This window comes from Aegilops tauschii, chromosome 5, assembly GCF_002575655.3.
Source record: "Aegilops tauschii subsp. strangulata cultivar AL8/78 chromosome 5, Aet v6.0, whole genome shotgun sequence".
Classification (NCBI taxonomy): domain Eukaryota; kingdom Viridiplantae; phylum Streptophyta; class Magnoliopsida; order Poales; family Poaceae; genus Aegilops; species Aegilops tauschii.
The window spans coordinates 79,565,350-79,587,505 of record NC_053039.3 but is presented as its reverse complement, the minus strand read 5'-3'; positions in this window follow the sequence as shown (position 1 = coordinate 79,587,505).

Here is a 22,156-nt window from a genome sequence, read left to right as displayed (position 1 = left end):
TAGAGGACGTCTAACTTGTTTTTGCAGCATGTGCTATGTGATGTGATATGGCCAGAAGATGTGATGAATGATATATGTGATGTATGAGATTGATCATATTCTTGTAATAGGAATCACGACTTGCATGTCGATGAGTATGACAACCGGCAGGAGCCATAGGAGTTGTCTTTATTTTTTGTATGACCTGCGTGTCATTGAATAACGCCATGTAAATTACTTTACTTTATTGCTAAGCGCGTTAGCCATAGAAGTAGAAGTAATCATTGGCGTGACAACTTCATGAAGACACAATGATGGAGATCATGATGATGGAGATCATGGTGCCCTGCCGGTGACAAAGATGATCATGGTGCCCCCAAGATGGAGATCAAAGGAGAAAAATGATATTGGCCATATCATGTCACTATTTGATTGAATGTGATGTTTATCATGTTATGCATCTTATTTGCTTAGAACGATGGTAGCATAAATAAGATGATCCCTCACTAAAAATTTCAAGAGACGTGTTCCCCCTAACTGTGCACCGTTGCGAAGGTTCGTTGTTTCGAAGCACCACGTGATGATCGGGTGTGATAGATTCTAACGTTCGAATACAACGGGTGTTGACGAGCCTAGCATGTAGAGACATGGCCTCGGAACACATGCGAAACACTTAGGTTGACTTGACGAGCCTAGCATGTACAGACATGGCCTCGGAACACAAGAGACCGAAAGGTCGAACATGAGTCGTATAGCAGATACGATCAACATGGAGATGTTCACCGATGATGACTAGTCCGTCTCACGTGATGATCGGACACGGCCTAGTTTGACTCGGATCATGTATCACTTAGATGACTAGAGGGATGTCTATCTCAGTGGGAGTTCATAATCAGATGAACTTCATTATCATGAACATAGTCAAAAAGGTCTTTGCAAATTATGTCATAGCTTGCGCTTTAGTTCTACTGGTTAAGATATGTTCCTAGAGAAAATTTAGTTGAAAGTTGGTAGTAGCAATTATGCGGACTGGGTCCGTAAACTGAGGATTGTCCTCATTGCTGCACAGAAGGCTTATGTCCTTAATGCACCGCTCGGTGTGCTGAACCTCAGCGTCGTCTGTAGATGTTGCGAAACATCTGACATACATGTTTTGATGACTACATGATAGTTCAGTGCGTATTGCTAATGGTTTAGAATTGTGGCACCAAAGACGATTTTGAAACGTCGCAGAACATATGAGATGTTCCGAAGACTGAAATTGGGATTTCAGACAAGTGCCCACGTCAAGAGGTATGAGACCTCTGACAAGTTTCTTAAGCCTGCAAACTAAGGGAGAAAAGCTCAATCGTTGAGCATGTGCTCAGATTGTCCGAGTACTACAATCGCTTGAATCGAGTGGGAGTTAATCTCCCAGATGAGATAGTGATGGTTCTCCATAGTCACTGCCACAAAGCTAGTAGAGCTTCGTGATGAACTATAACATATCAGGGATAGTTATGATGATCCTTGAGCTATTCGCGATGTTTGACACCGCGAAAGTAGAAATCAAGAAGCAGCATCAATTGTTGATGGTTAGTAAAACCACTAGTTTAAGAAGGGCAAGGGCAAAAGGGATACTTCATGAAACAGCAAGTCATTTGCTGCTCTAGTGAAGAATCCCAAGGTTGAACCCAAACCCGAGACTAAGTGCTTCTGTAATGAGAGGAACGGTCACTGAAGCTGTACTACCCTAGATACTTGGTAGATGAGAAGGCAGGCAAGGTCGACAGAAGTATATTGGATATACGTTATATGAATGTGTACTTTACTAGTACTCCTAGCAGCACCAGGGTATTAGATACCGGTTCGGTTGCTAAGTGTTAGTAACTCGAAATAAAAGTTGCGCAATAAACGGAGACTAGCTAAAGGTGAGATGACGATATGTGTTGGAAGTGTTTCCAAGGTTGATGTGATCACGCATCGCATGCTCCCTCTACCATCGAGATTTGGCGTTTGCGTTGAGCATAAACATGATTGGATTATGTTTATCACAATACGGTTATTCATTTAAGGAGAATAATGGTTACTCTGTTTATTTGAATAATACCTTCAATGGTCTTGCACCTAAAATGAATCTCGATCGTAGTGATACACATGTTCATGCCAAAAGATATAAGATAGTAATGATAGTACCACATACTTGTGGCACTGCCACTTGAGTCATATTGGTATAGAACGCATGAAGAAGCTCCATGTAGATGGATCTTTGAACTCACTCGTTTTTGAAAAGAATGAGACATGCGAACCATGTCTATTGGTATATATGCATGAAGAAACTCCATGCAGATGGATCGTTTGGACTCACTTGATTTTGAATCACTTGAGACATCCAAATCATACCACATGGGCAAGATGACTGAAAGGCCTCATTTTCAGTAAGTGGAACAAGAGAGCAACTTATTGGAAGTAATACATTTTGATGTATGCAGTCCAATGAGTGCTGAGGCATGCAGTGGATATCGTTATGTTCTTACTTCACAGATGATTTGAGTAGATGCTGAGTGTATTTACTTGATGAAACACAAGTCTGAATTATTGAAAGGTTCAACTAATTTCAGAGTGAAGTTGAAGATCGTCGTGACAAGAGGATAAAATGTCTGTGATATGATCATAGAGATGAGTATCTGAGTTACGAGTTTGGCACACAATTAAGACATTGTGGAAAGTGTTTCACAATTAACACCGCTTGGAACACCATAGTGTGATGGTGTGTCCGAACATCATAACTGCACCCTATTGGATATGGTGCATACCATGATGTTTCTTATCGAATTACCACTATCGTTTATGGGTTAGGCATTAGAGACAACCGCATTCACTTTAAATTGGGCACCACGCAATTCCGTTGAGACGACACCGTTTAGAGAAACCTAAGTTGTCGTTTCTTAAAAGTTTGGGGCAGCGATGCTTATGTGAAAAAGTTTCAGGCTGATAAGCTCGAACCCAAAGCGGATAAATGCGTCTTCATAGAATACCCAAAACAGTTGGGTATACCTCCTATTTCAGATCTGGAAGCAAAAGTAATTGCTTCTAGAAATAGGTCCTTTCTCGAGGAAAAGTTTCTCTCGAAAGAATTGAGTGGGAGGATGGTGGAGACTTGATAAGGTTATTGAACCGTCACTTCAACTAGTGTGTAGCAGGGCACAGGAAGTTGTTCCTGTGGCACCTATACCAATTGAAGTGGAAGCTTATGATAGTGATCATGAAACTTCGGATCAAGTCACCACCAAACCTCGTAGGACGACGAGGATGCGTGCTACTTCAGAGTGGTACGTGATCCTGTCTGAGATATCATGTTGTTGGACAATACTGAACCTACGAGCTATGGAGAAGCGATGGTGGGCCCATATTCCGACAAATGGTTAGAAGCCATGAAATCCGAGATAAATGGATCTTTAAGAAGAAGACGGACATGGACGGTAATGTTACCATCTGTGAAGCTAGACTTGTGGCAAAGAGTATTTTCACAAGTTCAAGGAGTTGATTACCATGAGATTTTCTCATCCGTAGCGATGCTTAAGTCCGTCGGAATCATGTTAGCATTAGCTGCATTTATGAAATCTGGCAGATGGATGTCAAAACAAGTTTCCTTACCAGTTTTCGTAAGGAAAGGTTGTATGTGATACAATCAGAAAGGTTTTGTCGATCCTAAGGATGCTAAAAGGTATGCTAGCTCCAGCGATCCTTCCATGGACTAGAGCAAGCATCTCGGAGTCAGAATATAAGCTTTGATTGAGTGATCAAAGTTTTTGGGTTTATACAAAGTTTGTTAGAAACTTGTATTTACAATAAAGTGAGTGGGAGCGCTGCAACATTTCTGATAAGTATATGTGAATGACATATTATTGATCCGAAATGATGTAAAATTTCTGGAAAGCATAAAGGGTTGTTTGAAAGGAGTTTTTCAAAGGAAGACCTGGATAAAGCTGATTACATATTGGGCATCAAGATCTATAGAGATAGATCAAGACGCCTGATGATACTTTCAAAGAACGCACACCTTGACATGATTTTGAAAGAGTTCAAAATAGATCAGCAAAGAAGCAGTTCTTGGCTGTGTTACAAGGTGTGAGTATTGAGTAAGACTCAAGACCTGACCACAGCAGAAGAGAGAGAAAGGACGAAGGTCGTCCCCTATGCTTTAGACGTAGGCTCTACAGTATGCTATGCTGTGTACCGCACATGAAGTGTGCCTTGCCATGAGTTGGTCAAGGGGTACAATAGTGATCCGGGAATGGATCACATGACAGCGGTCGAACTTATCCTTAGTATGTAGTGGACTAAGGAATTTTCTCGATTATGGAGGTGAAAAGGAGTTCGTCGTAAAGGGTTACGTCGATGCGAACTTTGACACTAATCCAGATGACTCTGAGTAGTAAACCGGATTCGTATAGTAGAGCAATTATTTGAAATGGCTCCAAATAGCGCGTGGTAGCATGCACAAGATGACATAGAAATTCGTAAAGAACACACGGATCTGAAAGGTTCAGACCCGTTGACTAATAACCTCTCTCACAAGCATAACATGATCAAACCAGAACACATTGAGTGTTAATCACATAGTGATGTGAACTAGATTGTTGACTCTAGTAAACTCTTTGGATGTTGGTCACATGGTGATGTGACCTGTGAGTGTTAATCACATGGTGATGTGGACTAGATTATTGACTCTAGTGCAAGTGGGAGACTGTTGGAAATATGCCCTAGAGGCAATAATAAATTGGTTATTATTATATTTCCTTGTTCACGATAATCGTTTATTATCCATGCAAGAATTGTATTGATAGGAAACTCAGATACATGTGTGGATACATAGACAACACCATGTCCCTAGTAAGCCTCTAGTTGACTAGCTCGTTGATCAATAGATGGTTACGGTTTCCTGACCATGGACATTGGATGTCGTTGATAACGGGATCACATCATTAGGAGAATGATGTGATGGACAAGACCCAATCCTAAGCCTAGCACAAGATCGTGTAGTTCGTTTGCTCAGAGCTTTTCTAATGTCAAGTATCAGTTCCTTAGACCATGAGATTGTGCAACTCCCGGATACCGTAGGAATGCCTTGGGTGTACCAAACGTCACAACGTAACTGGGTGGCTATAAAGGTGCACTACAGGTATCTCCGAAAGTGTCTGTTGGGTTGGCACGAATCGAGACTGGGATTTGTCACTCCGTGTAAATGGAGAGGTATCTCTGGGCCCACTCGGTAGGACATCATCATAATGTGCACAATGTGACCAAGGAGTTGATCACGGGATGATGTGAGTTACGGAACGAGTAAAGAGACTTGCCGGTAACGAGATTGAACAAGGTATAGGGATACCGACGATCGAATCTCGGGCAAGTAATATATCGATAGACAAAGGGAGTTGTATACGGGATTGATTGAATCCCCGACATCGTGGTTCATCCGATGAGATCATCGTGGAACATGTGGGAGACAACATGGGTATCCAGATCCCGCTGTTGGTTATTGACCGGAGAACGTCTCGGTCATGTCTGCATGGTTCCCGAACCCGTAGGGTCTACACACTTAAGGTTCGATGACGCTAGGGTTATAGGGAAAGTATGTACGTGGTTACCGAATGTTGTTTCGAGTCCCGGATGAGATCCCGGACGTCACGAGGAGTTCCGGAATGATCCGGAGGTAAAGATTTATATATGGGAAGTCCTGTTTTGGTCACCGGAAAAGTTTCGGGTGTTATCGGTAATGTACCGGGACCACCGGGAGGGTCCCGGGGGTCCACCAAGTGGGGCCACCAGCCCAGAAGGTTGCGTGGGCCAAGTGTGGGAGGGGACCAGCCCCAGGTGGGCTGGTGCGCCCCCCCACCAATGCTCAAGGCGCATGGGAGAGTGGGAGGGGGCAAACCCTTGGTCCAGATGGGCCTTAAGGCCCACCCTAGTGGCACCCCCCCTCTCCTCCCCTTGGCCGCCACCCTAGAAGGGTTCTAGGCTGCCGCACCTCTTGGGGTGGAAACCCTAGAGGGGGCGCAGCCCCCTCCCCTTCCCCTATATATAGTTGAGGTCTAGGGGCTGCACAAGACATGAGAACGTCTCTCTTTCGGCGCAGCCCTACCCCTCTCCCTCCTCCTCCTCTCCCGCGGTGCTTGGCGAAGCCCTGCGGGAGTGCCATGCTCCTCCACCACCACCACGCCGTCGTGCTGCTGCTGGACGGAGTCTTCCCCAACCTCTCCCTCTCTCCTTGCTGGATCAAGGCGTGGGAGACGTCACCGGGCTGCACGTGTGTTGAACGCGGAGGCACCGTTCTTCGGTGCTTAGATCGGAATCAACCGCGATCTGAATCGCTACGAGTACGACTCCTTCATCCGCGTTCTTGCAACACTTCCGCATCGCGATCTACAATGGTATGTAGATGCACTCCCCTTTCCCTCGTTGCTAGATTACTCCATATATTGATCTTGGTGATGCGTAGAAAATTTTGAATTTCTGCTACGTTCCCCAACACTAGCGCCCAAGCTTTAGCTTTTCCTCGTTCGAGAAGGCACTCCAATCATGTCCGGATCTGGAGCTGGAGGCAAGTGGGTGGCCTCCTCCGTTAAGAAGAAGGACATCACGGAGCTCCGGGAGACCGGCTATTTAGCCAAGGAGATTGCTCACCGACTCCCGGCAAAAGGGAAAATCGTCCCTACCCCCGAGCCCCATGAGAGGGTTGTGTTTCTCACACACTTCGTCCGCAGGCTGGGATTCCCCCTTCATCCATTTGTCCGTGGATTGATGTTTTACTATGGGTTGGACTTCCACGATCTGGCCCCCAACTTTATACTCAACATCTCAGCATTTATCATTGTGTGCGAAGCCTTTCTCCGCATCCCGCCTCACTTCGGCCTATGGCTGAAGACCTTCAACGTGAAACCGAAGGTGGTGAGCGGTCAACAAGTAGAGTGCAGAGGCGCCATGGTGGGCAAAATGCCCAATGTCACCTGGCCCGAAGGCTCCTTCGCGGAGACAGTGAAGGGATGGCAGTCGGGTGGTTTTAAATCACCGAGCCGCGTGACGCCGATTGGGTTGCAGCCCCTGAATACCGATCCGGAGTTCCGATGCGGCTCACTTCCTGGCAAGAGAAGGGCCTGACCTGGGGATCCTTGGACGAGATAACTAGGCTCCGAATCTTGTGAATGTGATAACCAAAAAGATCAATCTTGTGAATGTGATCCAGGTTATGCTCATTCGCCGGATCCTTCCGTGCCAACACTGGACTTGCTATTTGTGGGAGTACGACCCCGCCGAGCACCAGGCGCTGCGAGGGCTCTTTGGCACAACGCACGAAGGCGTCTGGAAAGCGCTCTTCAAGGCCGGTGATACACCCCCGCCCATGACTAAAAATCGCGAGCTTAGCTCAAAGCGCCAGGCCAATCCGATAAGTCTTTTAATGGTTTCGAGGTACACCCTTCACCGGCATATTTTGAGGATGGATACTGAGTTCCTCCACCTACTTTACCAGGACTGGAACGAGGTGGCGGAGCAGATTAACTGTCCGGCTCCGCTTCCTGAGGAGGAAGAATTCCCACTTCTGACGAAGATGTTGTTTCTGGCGCCGTATGATGTGCCAGAGAAGACGGCCAAGAAAGCGGCCAAAGGGGCCAAGAAAGGCCCTTGCCAAAAAGGCGCTCCGAACATGTTGTCCGAGGACGAGACTTCCTCTTCTTCCAATGACGACGACGAAGAGGAGGAAGAAGAAAACGATTCCCCACCTAAGGTGGGGACGGAGAAGAGGGCGGCCCCCCGGATCCGGAGGCGAAAGCGCCTAAGAGGATTAAAGGCTCCCAAGCGGATAACTCCGTGTGGGACATTGATAGCAGTCCGGAGCGACCTCGCCGGACCAAGCCTCGGGCCGCCTCGTAAGTACCAGAATCCGCAATCATATAGCCTACCTGGTTTGTAGTATTGACATATTGTAAACCTTGTTACTGCAGTCCGGCACGCGATGGCTCCCCGCAATCCTCGACTCAGGATTCACTGGACTCGAAGGAGATAGCTAGCATATCTCCGCCACCTGCTCATTCCGTCTCACCGAAGTGTGATGACGAGGCGGTGTCCAAAGAGACTTTCCCAGGCTGGGGGGAGATTCCGAAGATCATCGGGGTGACGTCCCAAGATGACTTTTCGGCCACCGGACATGCGGGGAAAAAGGTCCCCATGGGTACTGGTGATGGGGCCCGAGTTCCCTTTGGACCTTAGCCGGATACCATTCCGGAGATCTACACGGCTCCAGGGTCCAGCGAACGGCATTCCCTGCAAGGAGGGAATGTGCCTGTTCCACCGGTGACCTCTGTCCAACCAGAGGCGCCGGATAATCTACTGGAAGCGCTATGAGGCGCCTCTATTGTGGATGAACATCGTGTCCTTATTGAGACGGTGATAGAGAAGGTTCAGTTCGTCAAAAGCGGACTGACCGAAGCCTGCACTAGCCTTCTATCGAGCTTTGAGGTAAGTAATGTGACTGTAGGGAAAAGTATCACAGTATAGACAGTAGCCCCTGATGCTCTGTTTGGTGTTCGAGAAGAAAAGCTGAACATAGGATCAAGAATAAATATCGCAGGAGTCTAACATGAGTTGTCTATGTGAATAAACAGGTATCGCTTCAGGCTGCCACTGCTCATGCTACGGAGGTCTCTGGACTGAAGCAGAAACTGGAGCGGGCCGAGGAGGAACTCGGCCTCGTGAAGAAGCAGCTGGAAGATAACCAAGGTATGCAGTAGCCTGTGGGTACATTTCGAAAAAATGAATAGTCCTTCCAGACTAAAGTATCATAAACTTTATCAGGGGCCACGACCGAGGTGGCAGCCCTTAAAAGGGCGCTAGCCGAGGCCGAGGACAAGGCGGCCAAGGAACGCGTCTCGCGCGAGAAGCACGAGGCCCGGGTTGGCGAGGCACATCAAGAGCTCCAGGGTGCGATAGAGAGATTTGAGTCCTTGGGGCGTAATTATAAGGCGCAAGAGTCCGAATTGGCCAAGGCCCGCTAGAGCACGCAGGATGCACGAGCCGAAGCCCAAAATGCCCTCCAGGAAATTCAGGCGGCGAAAAAGATTACGGCGGGTAAGTCTGTCACCGTGCGTAGCAAGTATGTAGAAGAAACCTTTCCTTGTACTTATCCTGAATTTGGATTTTCCAGGGGTATTTGCGGATCTGCCGCACAGTGTGTCAGATGCTGCCGAGCATTATAGAGCCGAAGAAGGGATGTCTATGGAGAAGCTATTTTGGTCCCAACATCTGGGATCCGAACATCCGATGCCCTTTAGCGACCAGCTAAAGCAGTTGGTCGAGCTGCATAGGTTGGCAGAGCTAGCCATGAAGGACCTGATAGTCCGGCTGTGGCCTGCCGATCCTATACCAAGCAGCTACTTCAGACTTGTGCAGCGGCTTGTGAGTGCCTGTCCGCGGCTCGAAGCCGTGAAGCTGTCGGTCTGTATTGAAGGTGCGCGTCTGGCCTTTGCCCGCGTCAAGACGCATTGGGCGAAGCTGGATGCCAAGAAGCTGATGACCGAGGGACCACCAGAAGGCAAGGAGTGTTGGGGAACGTAGTAATTTCAAAAAAGATCCTACGCACACACAGGATCATGGTGATGCATAGCAACGAGAGGGGAGAGTGTGTCCACGTACCCTCGTAGACCGAAAGCGGAGGCGTTAGCACAACGCAGTTGATGTAGTCGTACGTCTTCACGATCCGACCGATCAAGTACCGAACGCACGGCACCTCCAAGTTCAGCACACGTTTAGCTCGATGACGTCCCTCGAACTCCGATCCAGCCGAGCTTTGAGGGAGAGTTCCGTCAGCACGACGGCGTGGTGACGATGATGATGTTCTACCGACGCAGGGCTTCGCCTAAGCACCGCTACGATATTATCGAGGTGGATTATGGTGGAGGGGGGCACCGCACACGGCTAAGAGATCAAGAGCAACTGTTGTGTCTTTGGGGTGCCCCCTGCCCGTGTATATAAAGGAGCAAGGGGGGAGAGGTGGCCGGCCAGGAGAGGGGCGCGCCAGGAGGAGTCCTACTCCCACCGGGAGTAGGACTCCCTCCCTTCCTTGTTGGATTAGGAGAAGGGGGAAAGAGGAGAGAGAGAGAGAGGAAGGAAAGGGGGGCGCCCCCCTCCTCCTTGTCCAATTCGGACTAAAGGGGGAGGGGGCGCGCGGCCTCCCCTAGCCGCCTCTCCTCTTCTCCACTAAGGCCCATGTAGGCCCATTAAACCCCCGGGGGGTTCCGATAACCTCCCGGTACTCCGGTATATATCCGATAACCCCGGAACCATTCCGGTGTCTGAATATAGTCGTCCAATATATCAATCTTCATGTCTCGACCATTTCGAGACTCCTCGTTATGTCTGTGATCACATCCGGGACTCCGAACTACCTTCGGTACATCAAAACATGTAAACTCAGAATATAACTATCATCGAAACTTTAAGCGTGCGGACCCTATGGGTTCGAGAACTATGTAGACATGACCGAGACACGTCTCCGGTCAATAACCAATAGCGGAACCAGGATGCTCATATTGGCTCCCACATATTCTACAAAGATCTTTATCGGTCAAACCGCGTAACAACATACGTTGTTCCCTTTGTCATCGATATGTTACTTGCCCGAGATTCGATCGTCGGTATCTCAATACCTAGTTCAATCTCGTTACCGGCAAGTCTCTTTACTCGTTCCATAATACATCATCCCGCAACTAACTCATTAGTTGCAATGCTTGCTTAAGTGATGTGCATTACCGAGTGGGCCCAGAGATACCTCTCCGGCAATCGGAGTGACAAATTCTAATCTCGAAATACGCCAACCCAACAAGTACCTTTGGAGACACCTATAGAGCACCTTTATAATCACCCAGTTACGTTGTGACGTTTGGTAGCACACAAAGTGTTCCTCCGGTAAACGGAGTTGCATAATCTCATAGACATAGGAACATGTATAAGTCATGAAGAAAGCAATAGGAGAATACTAAACGATCGTGTGCTAAGCTAACGGAATGGGTCAAGTCAATCACATCATTCTCCTAATGATGTGATCCCGTTGATCAAATGACAACTCATGTCTATGGCTAGGAAACATAACCATCTTTGATCAACGAGCTAGTCAAGTAGAGGCATACTAGTGACACTCTGTTTGTCTATGTATTCACACATGTATCATGTTTCCGGTTAATACAATTCTAGCATGAATAATAAATATTTATCCTGATATAAGGAAATAAATAATAACTTTATTATGGCCTCTAGGGCATATTTCCTTCAAGGAGCATTGTCGGCCCGAGCACTATTTTGATGATGTTCTGGAGAGGTCCCGCCTTGTGGCGGAGCAATGTTCGAAGGATGTTATTTTCCCATAAGAACATGTATATTACCTTGTCCTGTAATATGGAACAAGGATGTTATGTAGCATAATGCTTATGATTTATATTTTACCTCCTGTGTGGTCGTTTATTAAATCTGAGGGTTGACCAGTCGTCGGCTTCTGCCCCCACGTACATAATACGGGGGTGTTCGGGATGAATCTAAACACTCTTTACTCCACATTCTGGTCCTTAAAGGAGGTGTTTAGCACGACGAACAAGGCAATCATACTATGTGGCCTTTACCGCCCTCACTTAGCCATAGGAGTTTGACAATTAAAAAGGTTGACGAAGCCCCTGGTGTTCGGAAGGCCGAATTAGGGGCGTTTATTCACGCCTAACCAGGAGAACCGATTCTTCACAAGAAGCGGAAAAAATCTCCAATGATTTGGAACCTCTCGAACAGCTGACCGGCTCTCGCCGCATCATGACAGTCAGTTTTTGGCTTTCTCTACTGAGGTGCTCGTCCGGAAGAACCGGGACACAATCACAGTAGTTCTCCCTTTACTACCCTAGCCGATGTAGCGGAATGTAAGGTAGTAAGCACAGGAGCCGGGCAACCCAACTATTGACCAAAGACATGATTCGGAGCCGATGCATGTAATGCTATAAGTTCGGGGTGCCGAACTATACTTTAAAAGTGTTCGGACTTTTATTGCTGTGATGCAGGGTGTGATGAAGCCCCTGGCATAGTAATACGTACCATGGTGTACGTGTGCAATGAGTAATTAATACCGAGGTGAGGAAATGGGAAAATGAAGTAATAAGCTGACGCTACCGTGTATTCACCATTGTGGTGTAACTAGTACGTCGAGGTGTACTTTGTACCAGTAATGCGAGAAGCAAGTAAGGTTGTTTAACACGCCGCCACCAAGGGCGAGCTACATGCGAGTATGAAAAGCAATTATGGCAATAGTTTAGTAGAGACCACCTGGGGATTCCCTTGTAAGCCAGAGCTCCCTTCCTCCTTGGTGTGTTCTGCTGGCGGGTTGTCCGTATAGACCTCGAAAAGAGAAGAAAACCCGTAAAAAAGAAAAAGTAAAAGCATGTGAATCCCAGGGTCGGTCAAGCCGTACTGTGGATTGCGAACGATTTATGCCTCCGTCAATACCCATGGGGTTTTGAGTGCGTAATTTATGTACGCGCGGTATTTAATGCCATGGCCTCATCGGGGTTGGGACGGAGGCCAAGTTGCTAATTCGGCTCGTGACGAGCCAAGCTGTCCTATTGCAGTGAGTTCCGGACCCTCTTAATGATGTCCAGGGGCTCGGCAGCCAGATTATAATGCTGCTTGAGAAGGCCGCTCTGTACTTCTAATGCTAGGGCGTCGGTGTGCTCCTCTGTATGGAGGGAGTGTTCCGTGTTTCCATTTACTGTAATGACGCCGCATGGACCGGGCATCTTGAGCTTGAGATAAGCGTAATGTGGCACCGCGTTAAATCTAGCGAATGCGGTTCGTCCAAGCAGGGCGTGATAGCCGCTGCGAAATGGGACGATATCGAAGATTAGTTCTTCGCTTCGGAAGTTATCCGGGGAACCGAATACTACCTCCAACGTTATTGAGCCCGTACAACGGGCCTCTACGCCTGGTATGGCTCCTTTAAAGGTAGTCTTTGTTAGTTTGATCCGTGAGGGGTTAATGCCCATCTTCCACACTGTGTCCTGATAAAGCAGGTTGAGGCTGCTACCCCCGTCCATCAGGACTCGTGTTAGGTGAAACCCGTCAATAATTGGGTCGAGGACTAGTGCGGCTGAACCGCCGTGGCGGATACTGGTTGGGTGATCTCGACGATCGAAGGTGATCGGTAATGATGACCATGGGTTGAATTTTGGGGCGACTGGCTCTACCGCGTAGACGTCCCTAAGTGCTCGCTCCCTTTTGGGGATGTGCGTAGCGTATATCATGTTCACCGTTTTGACTTGAGGGGGAAATTTCTTCTGCCCTCTGGTGTTCGGCTGCCGGGGCTCCTCGTCATCGTCCTTGCTCTGTGATTCCCCTTCCTTGTTTCTGCTGTTTATCTTGCTAGCTTGTTTAAAGACCCGGCAATCCCTGTTAGTATGGTTGGCCGGTTTGTCTGGGGTGCCGTGTATCTGGCAAGGACGATCGAGTATGCGGCCCAAGCTGGATGGTCCTCCGCTGCTCCTTTTATAGGGCTTCTTTCGCTGGCCGGACTTGGAGCCACTGAATCCGGCGTGAACTGTAGTGTCATTGGTGTTATCGCCATTGCTTTGGCGTTTGTGTCTGTTGCACCGGAGCTTGCCGGTGCTACTCTTGGCCTCAGAGGGGCCTGTTTTGTTGGATGTGTTTGTGTTGCGAGCCAGCCAACTATCCTCTCCCACGCAGAAGCGGGTCATAAGTGCCGTGAGGGCTGCAATGGACCTCGTCTTTTCCTGGCCGAGGTGGCGGGCGACCCATTCGTCCCGGATGCTATGCTTGAAGGCCGCTAGGGCTTCGGCATCCGGATAGTCAACGATCTGGTTCTTTTTGGTTAGGAACCTAGTCCAGAATTTTCTGGCTGATTCTCCAGGTTGTTGAATTATGTGGCTTAGGTCATCGGCATCTGGTGGCCGAACATAAGTTCCTTGGAAGTTATCAAGGAAAGCCTCTTCCAAGTCCTCCCAGCTGCCGATGGAATTCTTAGGCAGGCTATTTAACCAGTGTCGAGCTGGTCCTTTGAGTTTTAATGGGAGGTATTTTATGGCGTGGAGGTCATCTCCTCGAGCCATGTGGATATGGAGAATGAAATCCTCGATCCATACTGCAGGATCGGTTGTGCCGTCGTATGATTCAATGTTGACAGGCTTGAACCCCTCAGGGAATTCATGATCCAGCACCTCGTCTGTGAAGCAGAGAGGGTGTGCGGCGCCTCTATAGCGGGCTGCGTCGTGGCGTTGCTCTGATGGAGTCCGTCTACGGTATTCGGCCCGGGCATGGTTAGGTTTATCACGTCCGAATAGGTAGCCGTCGTCGTGCCTCGAGGCGCGCCCTCATGATCCGTAGATCGATCTTGTATGTCCTGCTCTATCGTCGTGGATCTGCCGGAGGTCGTACGTGTGACTCTGAACTCTTCCGTCTCTATTTTTACGAGGCGGTGGGGCAGGCTGCTGTTCGGCCTGAGTTGCCGCTTTATCCTGGCCGCGGAGTGGCCGGTCGGCCGCCCTGTCTCGACCACGTGGTGGTCGTTCCGCATTACGCGAGGGAGATGTGTGCTTTGGTGCTTCCTCATCGAATTGAGGTAGCAGTCTGTGTTTCGGGTAGCTCTTGGCTGGGCGCCTGAGGCCGTACTCTTCGGCTATCAGGACATCAGTCCATCTATCGACGAGTAGATCTTGTTCAGCTTGAAGCTGCTGCTGTTTATTTTTCAGGCTCCTTGCAGTGGCTATGAGCTGAAGCTTAAAGCGCTCCTGCTCCAGAGGATCCTCAGGCACGATGAAGTCTTCGTTGCCGAGGCTTGTCTCCTCCTCGGAGGGTGGACGGTAACTATCGTCCTCCGAGTCATCTTCTATGGCCTGTTCATCAGGGTTGTCTTGCCTGTTGTCATGTTCCTCCTGTTCGGATGTAGCTCCGAAAGGGTCTTCATTGATTTCGGCGTCGCCTGGAGTACTATTCTCTCCGGTGCCGGTGCTGCCGTCCTTTGAGCGATGAGGCTTAGGACGGCGTTTGGGGCGTCGGCACTTGGACTGCGTCCCAGAGGTTTTATTCGCCTCTGGCTCTTCTTTGTCGTCGCCAGATCCTTTGGGTGTATCAACCATGTACACGTCATACGAAGAGGTAGCCGTCCAACGTCCGGTGAATGGCAGGTCTTGGCCTTGTTCCTTATCGGCATCGTCGTCCATGCCGTCGATGTCTTCGGAGCCATAGTCAAGCACGTCGGTTAAGTCATCGACGGTGGCTATGAAGTGGGTGGCGGGTGGTGTCGGTGTCAAAACCGGTGGATCTCGGGTAGGGGGTCCCGAACTGTGCGTCTAGGATCGATGGTAACAGGAGACGGGGGACACGATGTTTACCCAGGTTCGGGCCCTCTCTATGGAGGTAATACCCTACTTCCTGCTTGATTGATCTTGATGAATATGAATATTACAAGAGTTGATCTACCACGAGATCGTAATGGCTAAACCCTAGAAGTCTAGCCTATGCCTATGGTAATGGGTATATGTGGTGTCCTTTCCGGACTATCCCCTTCGGTTTATATCGACACCGAGGGGATCTAGGGTTTACATGGAGTCGGTTACATAAGAAGGAATCTTCATAGTTGGTTGCCAAGCTTGCCTTCCATGCCAAGTAGAGTCCAATCCAGACACGGGTGCAGTCTTCGGCCTTCGTGTCTTCACAGCCCATTGGTCTGGCCCATAGATAACAGGCCGGACGCCCAAGGACCCCTTAGTCTAGGACTCCCTCAGTAGCCCTGAACCTGGCTTCAATGACGAGGATTCCGGCGCGCAGATTGTCTCCAGCATTGCAAGGCGGGTTCTTCATTTTTCAAACTCCAAGGTAGTCTTCGGATGCGACGGTACTATCCGTACCTGCCATGTACCACACACAACCGTAGAGAGAATATACATTTCACACAAGCTCCATCCGCTGACAGCTTTTTGAGCAACATGATGTCACACCTGCCTGGTCCCTTTTTTTGAACCGTTTGGTCAGCCCACCTTCCCACGTCTTGAGAAGCGGTTCTATTGGCACGTCTTGCCAAAGCGGAAATCGTGTCCCCTTATTCCGGGATTTCCATTAATACAGACGCCGGTAATCCAACTGCGCCGTTTACACTACCCATTGGGAACAGGCAGGTTTTATGACCAACAGGGGGGTGGCTGGTATTCGTAGCCTTTATAAGGGGATAAGGATCCGTGCCTTCCACCCACACCCCTCCTTCTCCGTCCTTCTGTTCTCGAGCTCCAGCGCATAAGCTCCCATCTTCCTCGATTTCCAAAAAGAACTTAGCCATGTCTGGATCTGGAGCAGGAGGCAAGTGGATGGCCTCCTCTATGAAGTCGGAAGACATCAAGGAGCTCCGAGAGGCCGGATACCTGGCCGAGGGAATCGTCCACCGACTCCCCGCCGAGGGACAGATCGTGCCTACCCCCGAACCTCAAGAGAGGGTAGTGTTCCTTGCGCATTTCGTCCGTGGGTTAGGATTCCCTCTCTACCCATTTGTTCGTGGATTGATGTTTTACTATGGACCGGACTTCCATAACCTCGCCCCCAACTTCATCCTTAATATCTCCGCATTCATAGTTGTGCGCGAAGCCTTTCTCCGCATTCCACCTCACTTTGGCCTTTGGCTGAAGACTTTCAATGTAAAGCCAAAGGTGGTGCGCAGCCAACAGGCCGAGTGCAGAGGTGCCATGGTGGGCAAGATGCCCAATATCACCTGGCTCGAAGGCTCCTTTGTAGAGACGGTGAAGGGATGGCAATCGGGGTGGTTCTATATCACCGAGCCGCGCAACACCAACTGCGCGGCGGCTCCCGAATTCCGATCCGGAGTCCCGATGCGGCTTACCTCCTAGCAGGAGAAGGGCCTGACCTGGGGATCTTTGGAAGAGATCACGGGGCTCCAAACGTGCCTCCAGAATATGATAACCCGGAAGATCAAGCTCGTTGAGGTGATCCAGGTCATGCTTATACGCCGGATCCTTCCATGTCAGTGTCGGGCCTGTTATTTATGGGAGTTCGATCCGGCAAAGCACCAGACGCTGCTAAGGCTTTTCGGCACGACGCACGAAGATATCTGGAAGCTGCTCTTCAAGGGCAGCGAGACACCGCCACCCTCAACCAAAGATCGCGGGCTCAACTTTAAGCATCAGGCCAATTCGGTAAGCCATCAAGCTATAGTCTTTAAGGACACACTTTGAGGAAGGATACTAAGCCTTCTCATTGATTTCTTTCTTAGGCCTAGGTCGATCTAGCGGGATGGATTAATAGTCCGGCTCCGCTGCCCGAAGACGAAGAGACCCCGCCCCTTGCGGAGATGCTATTTCCGGCGCCTTATGACGTGCCGGAAAAGAAGGTCAAAACCACGGCCAAGGGGACCAAGAGTGGTCATCGCCAAAGGAACGCCTTGGTCATCTCGTCTGACAACGAGACAGACCCCTCAGCCCCCGACGATGGCGACGAGGAGGAAAGCGACTCCCCCCTGGGGGAGGAAGGAAGAAAAGGGAGGCCTCCACGAGTTTGGAGGCGGAGGCGCACAAGAGGGGGGAGGCTCCCTTGCGGTTAACTCCACGTGGGATGTTGATAGCAGTCCGGAGCGACCTCGCCGATCCAGGTGTCGGGCCGCTTCGTAAGTATCAGGATCTGCAAACGTCTGGCCTTCTTGGTTTGTAGTATTGACATATTTTAAACTTGGCCGCTGCAGTCCGGCACGCGATGGGTCCCCGTGATCCTCGACGGAGGATTCGTTGGCCACGGAGGAGATGGCTAGCATGTCTCCGCCACCTTCTCATTCCGTTTCGCCCAAGGGCGATGACGAGGTGGCGTCCAAAAAGACCTTCCCCGACCGGGGGAAATTCCGGAGATCATCGGGGTGACGCCCCAGGATGACTCCTCGGTCGCCGGACACATGGGGGAGAAAGTTCCCCTAGGGACTGATGATGGGGCCCGGGTTCCCTTCGGGCCTCAGCCGGATAGTACTCCGGAGATTTACACGGCTCCGGGGTCCAGCGATCGGCGTTCCCCCCAAGGAGGCAACGTGCATGTTCCACCGGTGACTTCTGTCAATCCAGAGGCACCGGATAATCTGTTGGAGGCGCTACGAGGTGCTTCTATCATGGATGAGCATCGTGTCCTTATGGACACGGTGATAGAGAAGGTTCAGTTAGCCAAAAGCGGACTGATCGAAGCCTGCACTAGCCTTCTAACAGGCTTTGAGGTAAGTAATGTGATTCTAGAAAAATATCACAGCATAGACAGTAGCCCCTGATGCTCTGTGTGGTGTTCAGGAGGAAAAGCCAGGCAGAGGATCAAGAATGAATATCGCAGGAGTCTAACGTGGGTTGTCTATGTTAATAAGCAGGTATCTCTGCAGGCTGCCACTGCTCATGCTGCGGAGGTCTCCGGACTGAAGCAGAAACTGGAGCGGGCCGAGGAGGAGCTCGGCCTGGTGAAAAAGCAGCTGGAGGATAGCCGAGGTATGCAGTAACCTGTTGGTATATTTCAAAAAAAATAAGATAGTCTGACCGAACTAAAGTGTCAGAAACTTTATTAGGGGCCACGACCGAGGTGGCAACCCTTAAAAAGTTGTTAGCCGAAGCCGAGGATAAAGCGGCCAAGGAACGCGCTTCGCGCGAGAAGCACGAGGCCCGGGTTGGCGAGGCGCAGCAACAGCTCCAGGGTGCAATAGAGAAATTTGAGTCCTTGGAGCGCGATTGTAAGGCGCGAGAGTCCGAGTTGGCGAAGCTCGCCAGAGCGCCCAGGACTCACGAGCCGAGGCCCAAAGCGCCCTCCGGGAACTTCAGGTGCCCGAGAAGATTACGGCGGGTAAGTTCTTCACGTATGCAGGGCAAGTATGAAGAAGGAATGTTCCTTGTACTTATCCTGAATGTGGCTTTTTCCAGGGGCATTTACAGATTTTCCGCATAGTGTGTTGGATGCGGCCGAGCATTATAGAACCAAAGAGGGGATGTCTACAGAGAAGCTGTTCTGGGCACAATATCTGGGATCCGAACATCCGGTGCCCTTTAGCGACCAGCTAAAGCAGTTGGTCAAGCTGCACAGGTTGGCCGAGCTAGCCATGAAGGACTTGACAGTCCAGCTGTGGCCCGCCGATCCTGTACCTATCAGCTACTTCTGACTTGTGCAGCGGCTTGTGAGTGCCTGTTCCGCGGCTCGAAGCCGTGAAGCGGTCGGTCTATATTGAAGGTGCGCGTATGGCCTTTGCCCGCATCAAGACGCATTGGGCAAAGCTGGATGCCAAGAAGCTGATGACCGAGGGACCGCCGGAGGGCAAGGAGCATCGTCAACTCGAGCACTATTTTGAAGGTGTCCTGGAGGGGTCCCGCCTTGTGGCGGAGCAATGTTCGAAGGATATCATATTCCCATGAGAACATGTGTATTGACTTGCCCTGTGATATGTAATATAATATTTATTTATTTTAAACTTTCACCTCCTGTGCGGCCGTTTATGAAATCTGAGGGTTGACCAGTCGTCGGCTTTTGCCCCCTCGTATATAATACGGGGGTGTTCGGGATAAATCTAAACACTCTTTACTCCACATTTTGGTCCTTGAAGGAGGTGTTTAGCGCAACGAATAAGGCAATCAGACTATGCGGCCTTTACTGCCCTCACTTAGCCATAGGAGTTTGACCATTGAGAAAATCGGCGAAGCCCCTGGTATTTGGAAGACCGAACTGGGGGCGCTATAGACGCCTAATCGGAAGAACAGATTCTTCGCAAGAAGCGGAAAAAATCTCCAACGATTTAGAACCTCTCAAACAGCTGACCAGCTCTCGCCACATCATGACAGTCGGTTTTCGGCTTTCTCTACTGAGGTGCTCGTCCGGAAGAACCGGGACACAATCGCAGTAGTTCTCCCTTTACTACCCTAGCCGATACAATGGAACGTAAGGTAGTAAGCACAGGAGCCGGGCAACCCAACTATTGACGAAAGACATGATTCGGAGCCGATGCATATAATGCTATAAGTTCGGGGTGCCGAACTGTACTGTAAAAGTGTTTGGGCTTTATTGCCATAATGCGGGGCATAATGGAGCCCCTGGCGTGGTAATGTGTACCATTGTGTGCGCGTGCAAATAGTGAGAAATGCAAAGGTGGGGAAACAGGAGATTTAAATAACGAGCTGACGCTACCATGTAGTCACCATTGTGATGTTACTAGTACATCGAGGCGTACTTTGCACAAGCAATGCGATAAGCAAGTAAGGCTATTTGACATGCCGAAACCAAGGGCGAGCTACCTGCAGGTATGAAAAGCGGGTATGGCAATCGTTGAGTAGAGACCCCCAGGGGATTCCCTCGTGAGCCAGAACTCCTTGCCTCCTTGGTGTGTTCTGCAAGCGGGTTGTCCGTATAGACCTCGAAAAGAGAAGAGAACCCGTAAAAAGAAAAGGTAAAAGTGTGCGGATACCGGGGTCGGTCAAGCCGTACAGTGGATCGCGGACGAGTTATGCCTCCGTCAATTCCCGTGGGGTTTTGAGTGCGTGGTATTAGTGTCGTTGCCTCGTTGGGGCTCGGACGGAGGTCAAATTGCTAGTTCGGATCTTGACGAGCCGAGCTGTCCTGCTGAAGTGTGGTCCGGACCCTCTTAGTGGTGCCCAGGGGCTCGGCAACCGGATTAGAATGCTGCTTGAGAAGGCCGCTCTGCACTTCTGCTGCTAGGGCGGCAGTGTGCTCCTCTGTACGGAGGGAGCATTCCGTATTTCCATTTATTGTGATGGTGCCACGCTGACCGGGCATCTTGAGTTACAGATAAGCGTAATGGGGCACCACGTTGAATCTAGCGAATGCGGTTCGTCCGAGCAAGCCGTGGTAGCCGCTGCGGAACGGAGTGATATCGAAGATCAGTTCTTCGCTTCAGAAGTTATCCGGTGAACCGAATACTACCTCCAACGTTATTGAGCCCGTACAACGGGCCTCTATGCCTGGTATGACTCCTTTAAAGGTAGTCTTCGTGGGCTTGACCCGTGAGGGGTCGATGCTCATTTTTTGTGTGTCCTGATAGAGCAGGTTGAGGCTGCTACCGCCATCCATTAGGACTCATGTCAGGTGAAATCCGTCGATAATTGGGTCCAGGACCAGTGCGGCTGAACCACTGTGGCGGATGCTGGTTGGGTGATCTCGGCGGTGAAAGGTGATCGGAAATGACGACCATGGATTGAATTTTGGGGCGACTAGCTCTAACGCATAGACATCCCTGAGTGCGCGCTTGCGCTCCCTTTTGGGGATGTGTGTAGCATATATCATGTTCACCGTTTTGACTTGAGGGGGAAATTTCTTTTGTCCTCCGATGTCTGCCTGCCGGGGCCCTTCGTCATCGTCCTCGCTCTTTGACTCCACTTCCTTGTTTCTACCGTTTGCCTTGCTGGCTTGTTTGAAGACCCGGCAATCTCTGTTAGTGTGGTTGGCCGGTTTATCTATGGTGCCATGTATCTGGCAAGGACGATCGAGTATGCGGTCCAAGCTGGATGGTCCTCCGCTGCTCCTTTTGTAGGGCTTTTTTCGCTGGCCGGACTTAGAGCCACTGAATCCGGCGTGAACTGTAGTGTCATCGGTGTTATTGCCATCGCTTCGGCATTAGTGTCTGTTGCGTCGGAGCTTGCCGTTGCTGTTGTTGGCCTCGGAGGGGCCTTTTTCGTTGGCTGTGTTTGTACTGCGAGCCAGCCAACTATCCTCTCCCGCGCAGAAGCGGGTCATAAGTGCCGTGAGGGCTTCCATGGACCTCGGCTTTTCTTGGCCAAGGTGGCGGGCGAGCCATTCGTCCTGGATGCTATGCTTAAAGGCTTCTAGGGCTTCAACATCCGGACAGTCAACGATCTGGTTCTTTTTGGTTAGGAACCTAGTCCAGAATTTTCTGGCTGATTCTCTGGATTGTTGAACTATGTCGCTTAAGTCATCGGCATCGGGTGGCCGGACATATGTACCTTGGAAGTTGTTGAGGAAGGCCTCTTCCAAGTCCTCCCAGCTGCCGATGGAATTTTTAGGCAGACTGTTTAACCAGTGCCGAGCTGGTCCTTTGAGTTTTAATGGGAGGTATTCGATGGCGTGGAGGTCATCTCCTCAGGCCATGTGGATGTGGAGAATAAAATCTTCGATCCAC